The sequence below is a fragment of the Oculina patagonica genome, chromosome 12 (genome assembly GCF_052425735.1).
Source record: "Oculina patagonica isolate OP01 chromosome 12, crgOcupat, whole genome shotgun sequence".
NCBI classification, from domain to species: domain Eukaryota; kingdom Metazoa; phylum Cnidaria; class Anthozoa; order Scleractinia; family Oculinidae; genus Oculina; species Oculina patagonica.
Window position 1 is genome coordinate 22,748,867 of NC_135769.1, and position 19,774 is coordinate 22,768,640.

Sequence of the window (19,774 nt, forward strand, 5' to 3'; positions counted from 1 at the left end):
AATCGCCCCTGTATGTTGGTGGAGTGCCCCATGTAGACGCACGTAATATTGCCACTTGATTGCAAGAAGCCAATGGCATAAATTCCTTCAGCTTGTGGAGCTTTATGACGATCAGTGGCGTAGGATTTCCATGGTTCATCGAATAGCTTTTGACAAATATCGTAAGCAGCGGCTGGCAACCCAGACATTTCAGATCCTCGTTTGGTAATTTGGAGGGCTCTGCAACGAAAATACATTGCTTGAAAATATGCTGTCTTTCGAGCTAACAGAAGACCTTTATGTTCTCGTGTAAGGAGTCACTCCAAAGCGTTTCTTCAGAGGGAATTTTCATTCATGTTGCGAGTTCAGGAGAAGTATATGTTAGACAGTTCTATCATCATCATCACCGTCGTCATCATCATCATTTATTAGTCACTTTTGAAATCAAATATTACAACAATAACTATGGTAGGTAGGGCGTTGAGACCTCCATAAAACCGCTAGGCTTATAGGGGAGGCCACCTAGCCTTTTAAATGTCAAACTTTTTTTCTTAAAAGTAGAAATTCTAGTCGAACTAGTGATCGATTCTGGGAGAGAATTCCAAATTTTGGGACCCTAGTGAAGACTGCTTGAGATCTATTGCAAAAAAAGAAAACATCTAATTACTAGTTGAATTTTAATGTTTGATCAACACTTCCTGAGCAAGTCGATATTAATCAACCATGCTTTTAAAACTACTAACACTCTTCTGTGCTTTACATTGAGGAAAGGTTCAACCTTATATAACTGAAACAGTATAAACGTCCGGATGAGTCAGACATGCAGACTGCATCGGATACCGTGAGAACATTTTAAAATTACCGTCCATAAACTGCTCCAAGTATAAGTGAGAAATTGAGAATAAAAGCTGCATCGCTACTCACTTACCTTGCTAAGAAGGGGAATGACCAGCTTGACTTGTTCGATGCCACGTAAAATTCACAAGGCCTCTTCAACTTTTCCTGCGAAGAAATGTTGATACAAGAATAAGTTTGCGATGTTCTAATCAACGGATTTTAATAAAAATCAAGTAAATAATGACCAAGAACGGCATATAAACGTTCAGTTAACACTGACATGAAAGGCAGTGACTTGATCGAAGTTATACCAGATTTGCATATAGCTTAGTGTTATAGGAAACAAGTTCAACAAACTTTTACTTTTCACTGAGAAACCTCCAATTTCGAAGAAACTGGACAGAACTAGGAGAAGACTTATCTAACGGGAATTCTAACAATTCTCCCCAAAAGGAAGGCCAAGCAAACCATGAAACTAGATTTTGGCATTGAAGCCGATCACACTCGATGGCTTATTAGGGGCTTGTTCGATTGTAATATACTTTACTCCGATCCCTTATTCACTTTTTAAATTGTATTGACGATCTAGAGAATATGACGATGTAATAGCCTCATCATTTGATTTTTCCGTCCAGATCAACGGACTCATTTGAGCTTTAGAGGACAAACGTTTAGGCTATGGACTGCTGGTAAAATTGAAATCAAAACATGCCAAGATCGATATACATTTCCGATCGATGCAGAGCCAGGAACCAACATGATTTTATAGTTCTCCAGTTGCCCTTTTCCAGTTAAACATGTAGTAAATTTAATCTTCCCGCCCAAATGAAGTAACGGTTATGGTGTCAAAGGAGCACACAAACTTTTCTGAGCTCAAAGCGGGCTAGAATGTTTTCCGAAGTGTGTTTCTTCATAAATTACTTCTATTGATTCGCCACAAAAGGCCCCATGTGAAGGTGAAGGTGAATTCGCCACAAGGTCTATTCAAATGCTGGCCAATAAGAAATACCTTATGATACATTATTTCTGGCTATGTTTTGTTTGCTACCATCCTTTTATAAGGTAACATAGACTGCATTGCCTTCATGCCCGATGGATTCTGGCAGAATGCCCTGTTCTTTCTGTTTTTTTTTTTTTCTGGGAAATGGTCACAGTGATTGATTTCTTAGAAATGTTCAGTACTAAAAGTATATGTATTCATATTGGTTTTCTTGTTGAGTCGAACTCATTTATATAACGACCTAGTAATGCCCCGGCTTTCTTTTTTCTACAGAAAGATTCTTGATTGCATATAAATCACCCGGCCGGTGGATGACATACCTAGTTTTGTTTTCATTTAAATAGGAAAAGCTTTTCAGTTATCAGTGACAAGGTTACATTTAGGAAGAATTAACGTGAGTTTACATGATTGCATTTTCATTTTTCTCGAGGCAAGTTTCGAATCGCCCTTCAGATAACTGTATCCAGGTTTTCAGCTAAAGGCGCACATGAAATTTCGTGAAAACAGTTAGATCGGCAAACGGCTGGCTTCGTCGGTAAACCAGTACCCTTCGTTGTTAGCGAGGCTAATTTTGACTTTGTAAAACCTGCATGAAATGACTAACGGCTGACGGAGAACAATTGTAAGAAATTGCCGAGGGAATGAAAAGCAGTCTTAAACAAAACTCCTTCGAATAAATTCTAACAAGGAAATTATCTTACAAGCAATAGATTGCCGAAGATTAGATATGATTTGCTACTAGCCCCCTGCAGAATAGAATGATCATTAAGCAATTGCGCCACAAGGCTACATGAAGTATGAGTAGTATGAAGTATGAAGTATGAGTATGTATGTATGTATAAATTAGGAAGCAAACAAAATACTAATTAACAATGTTTTAATATTGAAATGTCGACAGGCAAATTCACGCGGACGTAAGACTAAATAAAGACAAGTCATGTAAAATGGACAAAAGTTACCAATAAAAAATGTCCGTATTAATAACCGTAATGTGCCGATCTGCACCTAATTAAACTAAAGAAATTGAAGTCGTCAATTTGGCATCGTTACTGATCGTGACTTACCTCGCTAAGAAGGGGGAACAATCAATTTAGACTTGTTCTGACAAAGTGAAAGTCACGAGGCCTCTGCAATTTTACCTACGAAGAAAATGTTGATTCAACAATGATTTTGCGATGGTTCTTGTGAACTGATATAAAAGAAAAGTCAACTAAAGCATGGCAAGAAATGCAAACAATTAAGCAAACTTTAACATGACACTGAAAAATCTCAAACACGAAAGGACTTTTTTAATAATTCTACTTTGAAAGGAAGGCCAGCAACTCGCAATTAGACGCATCTACATAAAGAACGGTGACATAAAAATTTTGCTCGTACACGTGCCAGTGGCGTGCTAGTTTATTATGGACAATTTACCAAAGAAACTCTGCGGCTACTGCTTTTCGATGCATTTTCTCCTAATAAGGGATTCAGACAGGCTGAAATATGCGAAGATTTAAGTCTAACGTGGTCGTTTCCTTCCCAAATAAAAATCCCATAGCGTTTCGAATAATTTCAACTTACCTCAGTCAAGGGTGTAACCCGAATGAACCTAGGCGTTTGTATCAAATACCCATTATTACCTTCATTGCGTGACAGAATATTTTAATGTCGGCTCAAATTTAGGGGCCAATAAGAAAATTCTTGCTGGCTAGGCTTAAATTTGATTGGTTAAAAGCTTAAGATTCTTACTTAGATTGACAGTTATTAAATTACGTCGTGTTAGATGACTTCCTTTTTCTAAAGATGTTTTCGCTGGCGCGTGGCCAAAGGTTTAGATAGCTCAACGTCTCTTCTGATGACATAGTCGGTTCCATTGTCAGATTTGTTCTTGATCTCTAAAAGCGGAGGCGGAGGAGGTTCTGTACGAGATTTCACTGTGTAATACTTCCCTCGCCCAATCCTAAGTCTTAGAGAAAGACATCTGAAACACATCACCTGTCTTAAGCCTGGTTTTTACTAGCGACGCAAGCACAAGCGCAAGCACAAGCGCAAGAATAAAAGCTCTTATTTCACCGTGAAAACGGCTTCGACTCAAGCAAAAGCACAAGCGCATTGCAGTTTTATGCTTGTGTTTGTGCTTGCGGCAAGCATAAGAACAAGGATCAAAATTTTCCCTTTTTGCGTGATTGCGCTTATGCTTGCGCTTGTGCTTGCGTCGCTTGTGAAAACCAGGCTTTAGGGTCAGTTAGAAAAACGAGGGACTACTGCGAGCCCATTGTAATCCCATATAAAAGAGTGCCCACCCGGTAAATAACTGGGGTGTGACATTTCCGAGAAACGTGAAAAGAAGTTGACCGTGAAAGTCACCATGTCGATGTCGAAATTAGACTGTTATGTTCGGTCAGGCAGCAAGCTAACGCGAATTCTTTAGCCTGGTTTTCACAAGCGACGCAAGCACAAGCGCAAGCATAAACGCAATCACGCAAAAAGGGAAAATTTTGATCCTTGTTCTTGTGCTTACCGCAAGCGCAAACACAAGCATAAAACTGAAATGCGCTTGTGCTTTTGCTTGAGTCGAAGCCGTTTTCTCGGTGAAATAAGAGCTGTTATTCTTGCGCTTGTGCTTGCGCTTGTGCTTGCGTCGCTAGTGAAAACCAGGCTTTTGGTTTGGCGAAAATTAAACACCCCACAAGCTTGCAAGGAAAGTTGTGTCAATGTATAATTGAAGTTACAACGTGTTTCAATTCTTACTGTACAAGTCCACTGGAGCAATCTGACTGATTGTCCACGGATGCGTTTTAATTTATTGACCGGATCTAACTACATTTTTTTGTGTGGAGAGGGAAGGAAACTGTCCAACAGTACCCAACAGTTGTTTTGTTTACATACGAGAGTTTTGGTGTAATATTTTATGCAGAGCGTGTCTAAACTAAAGAAATCACTGTGAAAGTGCTAAAGGTTATTAAACAGACTTCCAGTAATACAACTTACAACAATGCGATAAGATTTCGCTTGCACCTTAGCTTACACTTTTCATAATTTCAATGGCGTTAAAAATCTGCCTCCTCCACAGGCTTTACCATGGCCGATTGAGCGCGGATTCTGATAGAGAGTCGCGAGGGGGGATTGGTAGCGAGCGCGTAGCGCGAGTGGGGAGATTGGGTGCGAGCAGGAAGCCCGAGCGGTGAGTGATGGGATTGATAAGAAGGGGAAAATATCGCGAGGGACTTGGGACGAGGCAGATCGGCAGATAAAAAATGGCGGGGGCTGACTAGGGGCCATTTCGACAAATTTTCGCGATTTCAGAGCGTCGAAGAGAGCCATGATTATCAAAATTACTAAGGGCTGGTCGAATTATTAAAATACCTCTGCAAAATTCATTCTGAAATGACACAAGCAGACTAGCTGCTAGCTAGCGAGGACAGGACACAGTGCTGAAGTATCTGACTTACCATAAGGAAGCAAACAAAAATAGAAAATTGTAATATACGCCCATGCCTTATCTTCATAAAAAAAATGAACACCGAAGTCATTTATACTAAAGGATCTAAGTTTATGTTTATTCTCAAATTTTTAGTCTAGGCTTGTAGAAGGGACCAGTAAAAATCTCAAAAAAAAAAAAACACGAGGCCCAAGCTCACGACAATGATGAGAGCAGTTTTAATAATTAACATAACAATTGTTTTAATACACGAAAGTAATGGCTTTTCAAGTTTCCACTACTTAGAGTTTGCTTTCGCTTTTAAGCCTATTCAAAAGGCTTCGAATCGGCCTGAGAAATGAGATAACAACTGATGAGACAACAATGAATAAAGAAAGTTGATTTTTTGGTCGAAATGTCATAATATTCGGTTCTAGATCCGAATAAGTTTTTGCCAGTATTATGTTCGTTTGAACTCCTCTCATCGTGAGCTTGGGCAGCCTGTGACCAAGGCTAGTCTTTTCCTCAGTTGCCTCATAAAACGGCTTTACTATGTGAGCTTCTGAGCACTTAATTACCAATAGTTATTTAAACAACTGAATCCATTCCACGCTCAAACTTAACGTTCACACTTCGACTGGAAACGCTTCAATGAACTACTCACATGTACTCAGAAAACAGATAAGCAACAAAATTATCGTCAATGGCCGGGAGGTTTATTTTTCACAACTTAGTCTCGTCTTACAAATGTGAGCTCTAACATGTAACCATGTTAACAACTTACAGAGCAGTTTCTTTGTTAACAACTTACAGATTACAGACAGTTAATGATTTCCACCATAAACGTTGAACTCCAACGAGTGAAGTAACTCTTCTAGGCACCTAATGTACGCCCGTTCATTTTTCTTATGGTTTGGATGCTTGATCCACTTTACTGCAAGGTTCTTTCCACCATTTCGTTTGAGATTCCGCTTTATAAAGGCGTCAATCTTCTGGACACCGTACCTGTGTGTTCGAGTCCTTTTATTGACATCGATGGACTGTCCCAGGTACAGCGGCGTGTAGAAGTAATCTATGGTCCTTGCTCGTGGTCGCTTAACTCCAAAGACGTAAATGCCTGGCACGTGAGGCATCATATGGGCATCCTTGTACGGCAGCCACTTTTTATTTATGAGGTTATCGCAAATTCGTTTACGAGGCATCTGTTGAAAAGCAAAGGAAGGATGTCATTAAATCTTTATCTGTACACGGTAAAAAAAGTACAAAGAAAATTTAGGGCAGGGGGCAAGCGGATCCTAGATCTAAAAGCGTTTGTTTGAGGAGTGTCAGGAGTGGATAAACATGCACAGTCAAGCATAAGAAGAACAAACACACTTGTTTTTCTTATAGTTCTTATGTTGTTCTCACTAGGAATCACCGCGACATTAACATAAGCGTAAGCACAAGAAGACCAAGAAGAATGGACATGTCTGTTCTTCTTGTTTGAGCTTATATTATGCTTATGTCGCGGTCATTTCCTAGTGAGAACAACATACTAGAATGTTCTTATGCTTGTGCTTCTAACCATGCTTATGTCATTATGCTAATATGCTTACGCGCTAGTGAAAACGACCAAAGAACTTCGGAAATAATGTGAGAAAACAGTGGCTGGCAAAAGAGACTCGCGGCTCTCAAAAATAGGCTCCGGTTGGCCGACTAGCACTCTCCCTTATTAAATACCGAAATATTTCATCAACAGTCCCTGTGATTCACGACTAGGATTTCGCTAGGTTTATAACATGTTTGACGAAAGTAATTTGGTCATTTCTAAAGAATAAGGTATTCTACTGAAAATACGAAAGATAAAGTGGAATTCAGAAATTAACTCACCTCTTTAAAATCAAGATTTCAGTGATTCCAATGATAAGATCTCGAGAACAGAATGTCTTCTCACAGATTTGAATTTCGCGCTTATGGCGTCCGACTTATATAGACCCCATGACGTCATGTTTATTTGAGTTTACCTCGACCTTCTGGCCAATAAGGAAACGTCTTTTTTAACGGTTCTAAACTCTGATTGGTTGATCAGCAAAGGGATATTTCCCTACTTTTATCAATAGATATAAACAAAGAATGGGATATTTCCCTTTTATAAACTGTCAATTTGAACATTTCTGTTGTTATAATTTCATAGCATTTTTACGTCACAAAAGAAGGGACTTTTCCCCAAGATACCGCAAGTTCTGGCTAAGCACATATTTTTGGAATGACATAATTTCTTTTATTTAGTTTATAGATTTTGGATAAACATTGTACATGTTTTGCACGACAAAAGTAAATAATTTAGAGTTATTTTTTTCTCTAAACTTTACAAGTGTCCACAGTTACTTTGTAAAAGCTAAACATCTCATAAACACTTTATCGTAACTTATCGTAAGTTACGATAAACTTTAATTAAAAGAAAACATTACAGTTTATTTCTTAGGCAGGGGGTAAGACTCATATGCTTTCACGCCTGTCTGCTTTTGGCAGAATGCCCTGTTCTTTCTTGCTTATTTTTTTCTAGGAAATGGTCACAGTGGTTGATTTCTTAGAAACGTGTATTCATAATGAATTCGTTGTTGAGTCGAAAACAGTATAACGACAGAAAGATTTTTGATTTCATATGTACATCTGGTGTATGCATACCTAGTTTTGTTTTCATATAAAAAGAAGCTTTTTATCAGGAACAAGGTTGCATTTAAGAAGAATCAACGTAAGTTTACATTTCATTTCAACTTTATTTTTTTCAGACGAGTTGCGAATCGCCCATCGAATGAGTGTTTTCAGGTATTGAGCTAAAGGCGCACATGAAATTTCGTGGATACAGTTGGAACGAGTGGCTTCGTTGATTAACCAGTACCTTCGTTGTTAGCGAGGCTTTACTGATTTTGACTAAGTTTGTAAAACCTGCATGAAAGGACTAACGGCTGACGTAAAAGGATTGTAAAACATTGCCGAGGGAATGAAAATCAGTCTTAAACAAACTCCCTCGAAAAAATTCTTATATGGAAAATCATCATACAAGCCATAGATTGCCGAAAATTAAATATGGTTTGCTTCTAGGCCTCATACAAACTAAGCCCCCACCAAAACTGAACTTTACATCTACAGAATAAAGTGATCATTCAGCAATTGGGCTGCATAAAGTATGAGTAAATAGAAAGCAAACAAACTTGGACAAATTAACTAATGTTTTAATATTGAAAGGTTGTCGGTCAGGCAATTCACGCGGACGTAAGACTAAATGAAGACAAGTCATGTAAAATGGACAAAAGTCACCAGTTTATTAAGTCTCAGATCTATGTTTGTAATCAAAAAAGCAGCATACAGCACATGTGTTCTTAACGAGACTTAGTTACATGTGTTTCCATGTTTTTTGTTATAATCTGGCCAATAACCGAGTTTTTGATGCATACAATCAAGGTATTGTCCTTCTACACATTCGCCATTTCTCTCCTTTACCCATTTGATTCGTAAATTTTGCCCGCTATTCAGAACGAATTGCTGTTTTACAAACTCATCAATTGCCAAATTTTGCGACTTATGCTCTTGTAGCCGCCTGCGTATGTCGTTGGAGTGCCCCACGTAGATGTAGCGAACATCATTTCCCCGCACGAGGCCTATAGTATAAATGCCTTCAACTTGAGGTGCTTCGCGAAGATCATTGGCGTAGGATTTCCACACTTTATTGAGAAGACGTTGACAAATATTGGATGCCATCTGAGGAATAAAAAGGCGGAATTAACAACTGTAAAGTGCCGGTTTGCCCCGAACTTAGGTAAAGAAATTCGTGTGGTCACAGCGAAATTTTGCCAAATTATTGCCCCCTAACAACTTATATAACTGAAATACATTGTTTGAAAGGATGAGAGTTCAAATAGTAACTTGTGAAGCTGAATGAAAACCTTCATGCTTTAATGGCTATTCTATTTCAAAACGTTTTGTCAGTGGCCACTTTCTTTTGTGTTGCGAATAGTTTAGAATTATATTTTGGGCACTAGTAGTTCCAAAGACGTATAATTTTTATTCAACTTCAATGTTTGATACGCGAGTAGATCGATGTTAACAAACTATGCTTCAATAAATTAACACATCAGTAACCTGCGAAGCTTCTTTTGTGCTTTACACTGAGAAGAGATTCAACCTTAAATGTCCGACAAGATTGAACTTATCACTTCAACTGTATCGGATACCGAGAGAAAATTCTTGACTTTAAAAGTGCTCTACATGAACTTCCCAATTGAGTTGAGTACGAAATTATATATGATAAAAGCATCGCTACTGACTTACCTCGCTAACAGAGTAACGATCAGCTTAGACTTGTTTGATTCCGCGTGCAAACCACGAGGCCTACGTCTTAGATTTAACTACGAAAGAAAAGGTAATTCAATAATGACTTTGCGCTGAGTTTTTGCCAGCTGATTAAGAAAAGTAAAGAATGGCATATAAATGTAATAAAAATGTAACATTGATGACTTAAATGTTTAGTTATGCCACTGACATTTGATCGAAGTTATACCCGATTTGTATAGCTCAGTGTCAGAGGCGAAAGGTTGCTTCACCAGACTTTTACATAACACTGAGCAAACTCACATTTCAAAGAAACAGGACAGAACTAGAAAAAGACTAATATAATGAGATTTTTAACAATACCCCCCCCCCCCCTCAAAAAAAAGAAGGCAAGGCAACTCGCAATAATACGAGTTAATACGCATCTACATCAAAAAATGGCGACCATAAAATTTTGCTCGTACACGTGCTAGTAAACAGATAATTTATCAAAGGAACTTTGCATCTTTTGCTCTTCGATACATTTACTCCCAATAAAGGGATTCAGACAGGCTGAGATATATCAAGATTACACTAGTCTTAACGGGGACGATGATTTGCCCAAATAAAAATACTACTGTAAAACGTTACGAAACAATATATGCTTACCTCAACCAAGGGCGTAACCCAACTGAAGTCAGCTCCCCGACGCGTTTGCAACAAATACCTATCATTGCCTTCATTACGTCACAGAATATTTTTATGTCAACTTAAATTTAGAGGCCATTCAGAAACCTCTTCCTGACTAGGTTTAAATTTGATTGGTTAAAAGCTTGAGGCTATAACTTTGATTGGCAGGTAGTTATGTTATGTTGGTTGACTTCCTTTTTCCAAGGATGTTTCCGCTGGCATGCGACCAAACCGGTTTAGAAAACTCGTCGTCTCTTCTGATAGTCGGTTCCAGTTAGATTTGTTCTTTATAGCTAAAAGTGGAGGCTCATTTTGTTCGAAGTTTCACTGTGGTATACTTCCCTCGCGCATCGTCAGAAAAACGAGGGACAACTTCGAACTAGAAGATCGCGAGCGAAAGCCACAACGACACAACGACAGTTTACAGTGGTTATCAGATTTTATAACCCACCCATTAATTTTAATATGCTGTGCGCATGTTTGGAATCGTCAAAAGGGAAGCGACAATTATAAACGAATAGGCAACTGAAGGTAAAGGGCAAGATTTGAGTGAAAATTAAAGCGCATTTTTTCTTGTATTTTGATCCTTGTTTGCATCCTATATAAAAGAGTGCTCATCCGGAAAATACCTGGAGTGTGACATTTCCGAGAAATTTAGGATCAAATGTATGAAAGGCCTGCTAAGAAGTTGATGACCGGGCTGAAAACGCCACCGTATATCGATGTCGAAACTGTAACGCTGCGTCAAACAGCAAGCTTAGCTTGTTGTTTTGCAGCGCGCAATTCTTTTAAAACGTAGAAAAATCGTGCTTTGGTTTGGCGAAAACACCCAACATGCTTGTAAGCAAGTCATCTGAATATTCAAATGAAGTTATAACGCGTTTCAGTTCTTACTGTATTAGTCTACTGTAGCAGTCTGACTGATTGTCCAGACATTGCGTTCTGGATATTTCAACCGGATTCAGTTTTTCTGAGTAGAGGGAACTCATCAGCAGAGGGAACATTTGCATCAGTACAAGCTTGTTGCATTTCAGGTCCGCACGCGTCGAAGAAGCCATAAAGATACAGGTAACTAAAGGCTGAGTGTGTGCAATGCAAAAAATTCATTGTCTTCTACCAAAAACAATCAGGGCGAGTTGCAGAGGCGCACGCGATAAAAATACGCACGCCCAACTCCTTACGAATTATATTTTCTTCTTGCTTCTGTAACGTTAGATACAAAATAGAAAATATTATATATTACATTTCACTAATAGGCTAGCTGCTAGCTAGCCGAAAGCTTTATATAAAGACATTGCTGAAGTATGTGATTGACTAAGAAGCAAACAAAAACTGAAAAATTACAATGCTCGCTCAAGGTTATCTCATCAACACTGATATCGATTCATATAAAAAATATAAATGTACACAGAAGTCATTTATAATAAGTTATAAGTCTTAGTCTATGTTTGTAACAGGAACAAGTGAAAGGCTGTCAAAAATGTAATTTTCAGTTCAGCGAAATATTTCATAATACACCTTACTTGCCTGCAGTACTCAAGTCTTTTGCATGTAAACTGCCACAACATTCTAGGAATTGCTCGCTTTTATATAAAAAACTCTCAAAAATATAAACATAACACATCAGTGTTTTTTTATTTACTAGTAGCATTTGCTAATACAAATCCTTAAAAACAACAAAATGTAGGCCAAAGCGGCGCCTCAATTTTTTTATATTCAGTGAAGTATTCGAGTAAATGACGTTTGAGAGATTTTTTTTATTCCTAAACCGTAGCATTATTCTCAATGTGTTTGCATATAAAACGGATGCTGAAAATCGCAAATGCCAGCATAATTTGTAGTCTACAGTATTTTAGTGTCACATCAAATAAAGTTAGTGAACAAAACACAACTTAAGGTCTTTGGCAAATAAACATGTCTCGCTCAAAATCACAGCCATCGTCAACCTGGAAAAAAACTGTCGCGACTTAGTTGCATGGTTTTTCAAGTTCCTTGTTAAAATCTGGCCAATAACCGAGTTCTGTGTACATACAATCACGGTATTCTCCTCTTACACATTCGCCATTATTCTCATCCACCCATTTAATTCGTAAGTTTTTTCCATTATTTAGACGGAATTGTTGTTTTATGAACTCATTAAGTAACAGCTTGTCTTTATGTTTATGATTCTGAAGCCGCTTGTGGATGTTGCTTGAGTGTCCAACGTAAATGTGTCGAACACTTCCATATGGGTGCAAGAAGCCAATTGTATAAATGCCTTCAACTTGTGGTGCTTTATCAAGATCTTCGGCGTAAGACCTCCATTCTTCAGCAAGTAGATTTTGGCAAATTCTAGAGGCCATCTAAGAAATAGAGACTGAGTTTTTACATCAATTAAAGAATAAGCGGGGTACGCTGATCGAAAGGTTAAACTAAAGAAAGTAAAATAGCAGTTGCAGGAACACACACCTAAAATAATATCACTAAACAACGGGCGAATGCACACATAATTGGGAAGAACCCATTTAAAATCACATTCATGTCAGTTTCACATTCCCTTTGTAACTTTTTTGTTACTTTTGTTCGCTTTCAATTCGTAAGTATTAAAAGATTTCACGCATTTGCCGACCTTTTCCATCTATCTCTTAAAATCAAATATGTCTTTCAGTATTGAAAGGCTGTCTTTGTTCTTAAAAATATAAATATGCTGGTCATGAAAAGAATAGCACTGACGAATAACGCGTGTTTCCATGTTCAACAGCAAATGAATGTTGCTTTTTTAGCCAGTTTCACTGTTACGAGATTACAACTACGCAAAGTTAAACGTACCACATTACTGAAATTGACTTTGAAAGGTTTTATAAGAAATTGTTCCAAGTGAGTTAAAACGGAAGAAGAATCGTACCATTGCTACAGTTCTTACCTCGCTCAGAAGGGAAACTCCGAATCCAAATAGTTCTGTTCGAAACCGTGAAAGTGAAACGCGTCCTCCTTATTTTTCCCTACGGAAGAAATGGTTGATACAAAAATTGACATTGTGATCAACTAACCGAACAACTAAAACGGACCAAATAGTTGTATGCTAACATTCTACTACAGTAGCTGACAATTCAAAATGACATGAATTTATCAAAGTTACCCAGCGTTCGATGTATACTATTTATAGTTATTATTACTGAGGACAAATTGCTCGTATCCTGATCCTTACCCCAGAATTCGACAACGCAAACTTCAAGATCAGAAAAAGAAGATCAGACAAATGGCATAAATACACGTGCCATGACTAGGGATGCTTTCCATTTGTCAGAAAGGCCGGCCAGCCTATAGTTTATTCGAGAACAGAATTCCGTTGTTAGTCAGATTTGTCCTGTCAAATCAGTCAATGCATAAATATTATACATTGTTATGGTGGATTTGTGGGAAAGTTTCGTGGAAAAGGCCCATTTTACAATGAAAACTATCGGCCCGGCCGGCCAGTTCTGACAAATCATCGGAAAGCACCCTAGGTAATTTATCGCAATAGCTAAAGAGCTTTCTCTGGTAAACTCTGCCACTCGAGTTATTCTACTTCCCATATAAAGACTTTAGACAGTCGAAAATAGTCAAGATATACGATTTAAAATCACGATATTTTATGCTACCCAAATAAAAGAAACATACTGAAATAATCTTGACTTACCTTTGCCAGAATCGAACGAACTAATCTTGTTGAAATCTTCATTACCTTCATTAAATCTCAGTATAAATTTAGAACCCAGTGAAAAAATCTCCCAGGTCAGGATTCGATATGATTGGTTAAAACTACAGGAACTTTTGTTTAGATTGACAGGCAGTTAATTAGTTCATGTTGAATGACTTCGTGCTTCCCACGATGGCAGAGGTAAGACATATTGCAAAAAAAAATCAGTATTCATTTATTCAATATTCTGAGGGTAAAGGATGTGATAAAGACGCTTTAAACTCTTTCTTCCTTAGTTCTAAGACAGACTATGCATATATGATGATGGATGTTGGAGGGATATCAACAAATCACGGGGACAAATCCCTCCGTGAGAACTACCGGTCCTATTTTCACCAAAAAGAATTTTGTCGCGGAAACCAAAAGAAAATGAGGGGGACTTAATCGTCCTACTAATCCAACTGTTAAATTTAATTGTAGGGACAGGTCGCAATTGTACCCTCGCGATATCAGAGAACTTTTCGTTAAATCAACTATAATACCTCTGTTAGACTATGCGGATGTCACATGGGGAGACAAAGCCAATTTGACTCTTATGAAGAAAGTCCAAGTTCTGCAAAATTTAGCTGCCAAAATTGTGCTCGATATGCCAAGGCATTCATCTGCTACCGAGGCGCTCCAACAGCTTGGCTGGGATAATTTAATGGAAAGAAGAAGACTTCATAGATTAATTTTGTTTTTTAAGGCATTAAATGGCTTGATTGACTGGGATTTTAATTTTTATAGCTTTAAAGACATTCATAATTATAATACTCGTGGACGAAATGACATTTGTAGGCCCAAGTCATGTCGCTCCTGGGGCCAGAACCGTTTTATTAATCAAGCTGCTCACGAATGGAACATTTTACCCGACAAAGCAAAAAGCGCATTTGACATTTTAACTTTTAAAAGACAGATTAGAAGTATTTGATAAGTTTTTTAATTTCTTATCAGGGGCGTATCTAGCCTATAGGCCCGTAGGCCCGGGCCTACAAATTTTTCAGCTTACTCTTATTTACAGTGGACAAAAATTCAAGGTGATGCACTTTTAAAATGAAATAGAAAGCAATTTTTAACATATCTTAGCATAATACATCTTGCAACTCCCCTTTCCTGATGAGATCAAGGCTCATCTAGCAAGTGCAAACTGTGGAGCCTTCTCGGTAGTTAGTAAGCTGATAGGCAAACGCACAGCGGCATGTGCTGTTAAAGAAAAGTGTGTCTATCTACGAACGAGAGAAAATTGGTGCAATTCCTTGTTATTCATGTATCAATTAGGAGCTGTCGAAATACACACCGAATCACCAAAAAGTCGGAAGGAGAAAGTTTATAGTCTTGATCTCAAGACCCTCCTTGGTGGACCTACCCCCCTTCCCCCCAAAAAATCCTTAGCGATCGACCAGGCCTACAACTCTTCAAAAAGCTGGCTACGCCCCTGCTTATATTCATTTTTTAAAATTTAACTTTTTCATCTTCTATTTTTAATATTCACTTTTTAACCATTTTTATCATATTTGTTATTTATTTTATGCAGGGCCCCACTGAAAACCACCTTTTTGTGACGTGCACGTGGGCTCCCTGCTAAAATATCTTTATTATTATTATTATTATTATTATTATTATTGTTATTGTTATTATTATTATTATTATTATTATTATTATTATTATTATTATTGTATACTGTTTTGCCTGTGAACAGACCCTCTAGGGGTTCAATAGGGCGAAAAAAAGGAAATTCGGCAAAAAAGGGCGAGCCCAGCGTGGCCTGAGGAAGAGAAGGGAAGGCTCCACACTAGGCATGAATAGATTGTGCTAATAAATTCAGGAAAAGTTGCTTCACAATTTACCCAAAAGTTGCTCTAAAGTTGCTCAAATATCAAAAAGTTGCCACCAAAATTTAGAAAAGTTGCTCGCTCTAGAGTCGTTTTGTTTTAGATAAATACTCACAACGTGTTTGTTTGTTTGTTGTCATTTAAAGATTTTCATTAAATATTCTTACAATCATTAAGAGAGGCCAAAAAGCCATTGTTACATGAGAAATATAAATACTTCGTTGTAATCAATATGCGCTTTTAAACTCAACTTAACTTCAATGATGGATAAAAACAAAAAAAAAAATAATAAAAAATAAAAAATAGATAAAAAAGATAAAAAAGATAAAAATCCTTCAAAATGAAACGACCTTTTATGGTTTGGATCGGTTTTATATCAATTTGTTGCTCAAAAGTTGCCAAGGAAGGCAAAAGTTGCCCTAGGTTGCTGGTACTACAAAAAGTTGCTCAAAACGCTAAAAGTTGCTCAAAAGTTGCCGAGCACAATCTATTTATGCCTACTCCACACACTCGCTTGCTCGCGCACCGATTGTTTGGGGAGCTGGGGAGCCTGTTCGCTGCACTAAATACTGTTCCGGGGACAAGTCCCTGCGACAAAATGAAAATAAAACCAATCATACCAATTGCAGAACTTCCTTATTTAAGCTGCCATGACTCATCATAAACTCCATCCTCGGAGACCCAGCGGCAGTTGGTGGGTGCGACGGGCAGCTTATCGGGACGACGGGATCTTCGGGCGAAAGTTTACAAGAGCGTAACAGCCCCTGGGCACTTTGTCTTACCGAACCAGTTCCAGAAGCGTTTGAACTCCTTCCTCCTGATTGGCCAGAAAAATATTTTTCTGAAGGAAGGAAAACTCGACGTCGTGGTTAAAATCAAACGAGAGCAGCGCAAAAAGGATGAACCATTATTTAAAATAATGTGTCATTGCTTTCATTACCTTCTGTATAACAATTTTTTGAAAACACGAAAATCGGGGTCGGTCGGACGACGCTAAACAGAGAAAAAAGGGGATGGCCTAAGGAAATAAAAATAACTATGACGCTAATGTACATGGAAGCTATAACAATATTTATCGAGGATCAAGAATTGCATTGGTGGCAATCCTTGCATCCATTTTTAGAAAGCTCCATAGATGATAGATCACGCCTCGACAAATAAAAACTATCAGAATGCAAATGGTCACACAACACATCTCCTCGATAGTCAAAGCTAACGCAAGAAGGCCATATGAGAAGTCTGCGTGTTGGAGGGGGTGAATAGGGATACGCAAATTCTCCATGAGTGCTATTTTTGGCCAACTCTGTCAACCTGCCGCTTAATCCAAAGCAAAATAAAAATGAACGCCTAAGTGTGTATCACGCATTGCTTGTGGGAGCAAAGTTCACACATTCACCAAGAATTGAATTTATTAAAAAAAACACGATACATAACTTGCTCTGTTACAAACTTGCAAAATCACTGTAGCTGTATATAATTCATTAAAAGTTAACTGAACCATAAAAGTTGAGGTTTAATATTGTTACGAACGGTTACTGACTCTGACCATCTGAAACCTACTGTTACTTCCACTAGGCTACTAATTTCAATGCTTAATGTTAAACTTGGGCCAGTGGTGTAATTTGTCTGCAATACATTTAATGTATTCCATCTCGACGGTTTCTTCATTCTTCTCCTTGATCCACTTTATGCGAAGATTTTCACCGCCATTTTCCTCGAATTCCTCTTTAACAAACTCGTCAATCTGTAAGTGTTGGCGTTTATGCTCGCCGAGTCGTCTATGAACGTCATTACTACGCCCGACATAAAGAACTGTTGGCTCCCCCAACAGTTGCCATTGGTTATGTGGAACGCCAGACAGGACACCAATGCAATATATCCCTTCTATATCGGGAACATTTTCAAGTTCGTACGGTCTCCACACTTTTTCCAACAACCGCTCACAAATCTTGGAAACCATTTCGTCGGATCTAGGCACACGAAAAAAAAAATGCAAATATTAATATCAGAATTTTGAAAATGAAATTCATATATATTTTCCATGGAAAATTCGATGCAATGACTCTGATTAATTAATGAACTTATTAAACTTTTTACAGCAGGAAAAAATCGTTCAAGAACAGCCCAGTCCACCGCAGAAACTCCAGGACCTTCAACATGAGGGCCTTGGGACAAAGTTGAGGGCACGTGATCTCGCGATAATTTCGCGTGCTTCTTGCGTGACTCTTTCTAGGAAAGATACTTTCACGCTTGAGCAAACAAGTTCTGAGAAATCGTACTTCTTATCCGATTCGAGCTTAATCAACAAAATTATTTTAACAGTAAAAATATCTACCTTTTTCTTTTATTTTAACAATCGTTTTTTTTTTTTATCAGTGGGTACACAGGAAAGCCCTGTGGCTAGTAAGCTATACGAGTGGAGCAAAACAGCATGAAAAAAATCAATTTGTAAATAAATATGTGGCCAGGCATGAGCAAGCCAGTATATATTGCGATCGTAGGTAGCGAATGCGAAAAGAAAGCTGGTAATACTGTGTTTTTACCTTGTTCACTGATTAGGAAGCTAAGCCGACTTCACGAGACTTCGCAGGATTCGCTGTAGCTTCTTGTTTGCTGTAAGAAACAAATTGGAGTAAGTATTGCTAGTGCCCCTGTACTAGCTAGAGCTAACTACTGTAGACAATATAGAACTTGCCAACGTAGATTTCATCTATTCATCTAGACAGGGAGCAGTCCCTTGTTTCTGTAGTCCGCCGAGCGTCAAGCAAAGAAAGAGCCGGCGAGCAAGAAAAAAGATTCTTAACGGTCATTTTTCCACACGCGCTCTTTTTTTCGCTTTAACCTCGACAGACTACAAAATTACACAAGGAACTCCTCGCATGCTAGTACAGGCTACGCACTACTCTAAATTTCATCTGAGATGAGTAACATGGAAACATCGTTTCACTGCCCCTACGTATAACATTTTTTCAAACGACGTTGAAGGCCTATGTGCTAAAGCTTAACAGTGTATAGATATGACTAGAAGGAATCACAAACGATATAGAGGGGGGCAAAGGGTTTATGCGTGACACGTGAAAAGGGCAAAAATTAGTCCGTGACGCGTGAAAATAGGGCAAAAATTAGACTGTGACGCGTGAAAAATAGTTAGAAAAGAAACGTGATCCGTGAATTCTGCTGTTTCAAGTATACGTGACACGTGAATTTGGTTAAAACTTGTGCGTGAAACGGGATCACGAACCCCCCTTTGGTACCCTCGATATAGGCTAGCTGCGATATCAGTCAAATATACATTTACATGTACATTTGACTTGACCGTTTTCATTTGTTGTGTCTTTTGAAATAAATTAGTAAATCCTATCGAGCGACATGAAGTAGCAAGGAAGTGTCTTACCTCGAGTTTTTTCAACTCCGTTCTATCTTGAGAATAAAAACTTATTTCCGAAGTGTTTGCTGATTTGAACTTGGCGCGTTTCAGGCACCGCAATATAAAGCCCCAATCAAGACCTTGGCCTTGGCTGCGATGACGTAATGTTTGTCTCTTCTCTGGCCAATAACAAAGACCTCTTTTCAAGATCTTTAAATCTGATTGGCCCATCAGTGAAGGGTTATTTCCCTACCTGTATTATTAGCTATAAACAAAGTAAAGGGATATTTCCCTTTCGATAAACTGCTGATTTTCACATTTTTGTTTTTACATGTATATGATGCAATATCTTCAGGTTGTTTCTACAACATTCTTTTGCCACAAAAGAATGGATCCTCACCCCCCCCCCCCTCCCCCCTTATACTTTCCGAAACCGCAATTGCTGGCAAAACATATTTTTGAAAGAATACAATATTTCTCTGATACAAGTATAAAGACAGAAAGTATTTGTAACTCCGAGTTTTTAGTGCGTGAAACTCGGAGTCAGTACAATTACTTTCTGTCTTTATATTTGTAGTAGCTCTGCATATTCATGAACAGAGCCCTCCTAGGATAAGTGAAGCAATTTAGTCATCGTTTATTCGTTTATATTTCGCAGATATATAGTTTGTTCTCTGCT

General features: G+C 38.2%; 1 protein-coding gene and 1 long non-coding RNA gene across 2 annotated transcripts in view; both read right to left on the bottom strand.

The window, feature by feature from the left end:
- The window catches only part of LOC144631558 (uncharacterized), a 102,878-nt gene extending 92,288 nt beyond the window's left edge, over positions 1–10,590 (bottom strand). The window contains exon 1 of the mRNA XM_078490011.1: positions 9,531–10,590. The gene's annotated coding sequence lies outside the window, so the exon portion shown is untranslated. The remainder of the gene's footprint in view (positions 1–9,530) is intronic.
- A 6,529-nt stretch (positions 10,591–17,119) lies between these two features.
- Positions 17,120–19,222, bottom strand: LOC144631561 (uncharacterized). Its single transcript, XR_013566765.1, has 3 exons — positions 19,123–19,222; positions 18,272–18,341; positions 17,120–17,698 (listed from the first exon to the last, which is right to left on the bottom strand). It is a non-coding gene; the product is annotated as an uncharacterized LOC144631561 (long non-coding RNA).
- Positions 19,223–19,774: the final 552 nt, after the last annotated feature.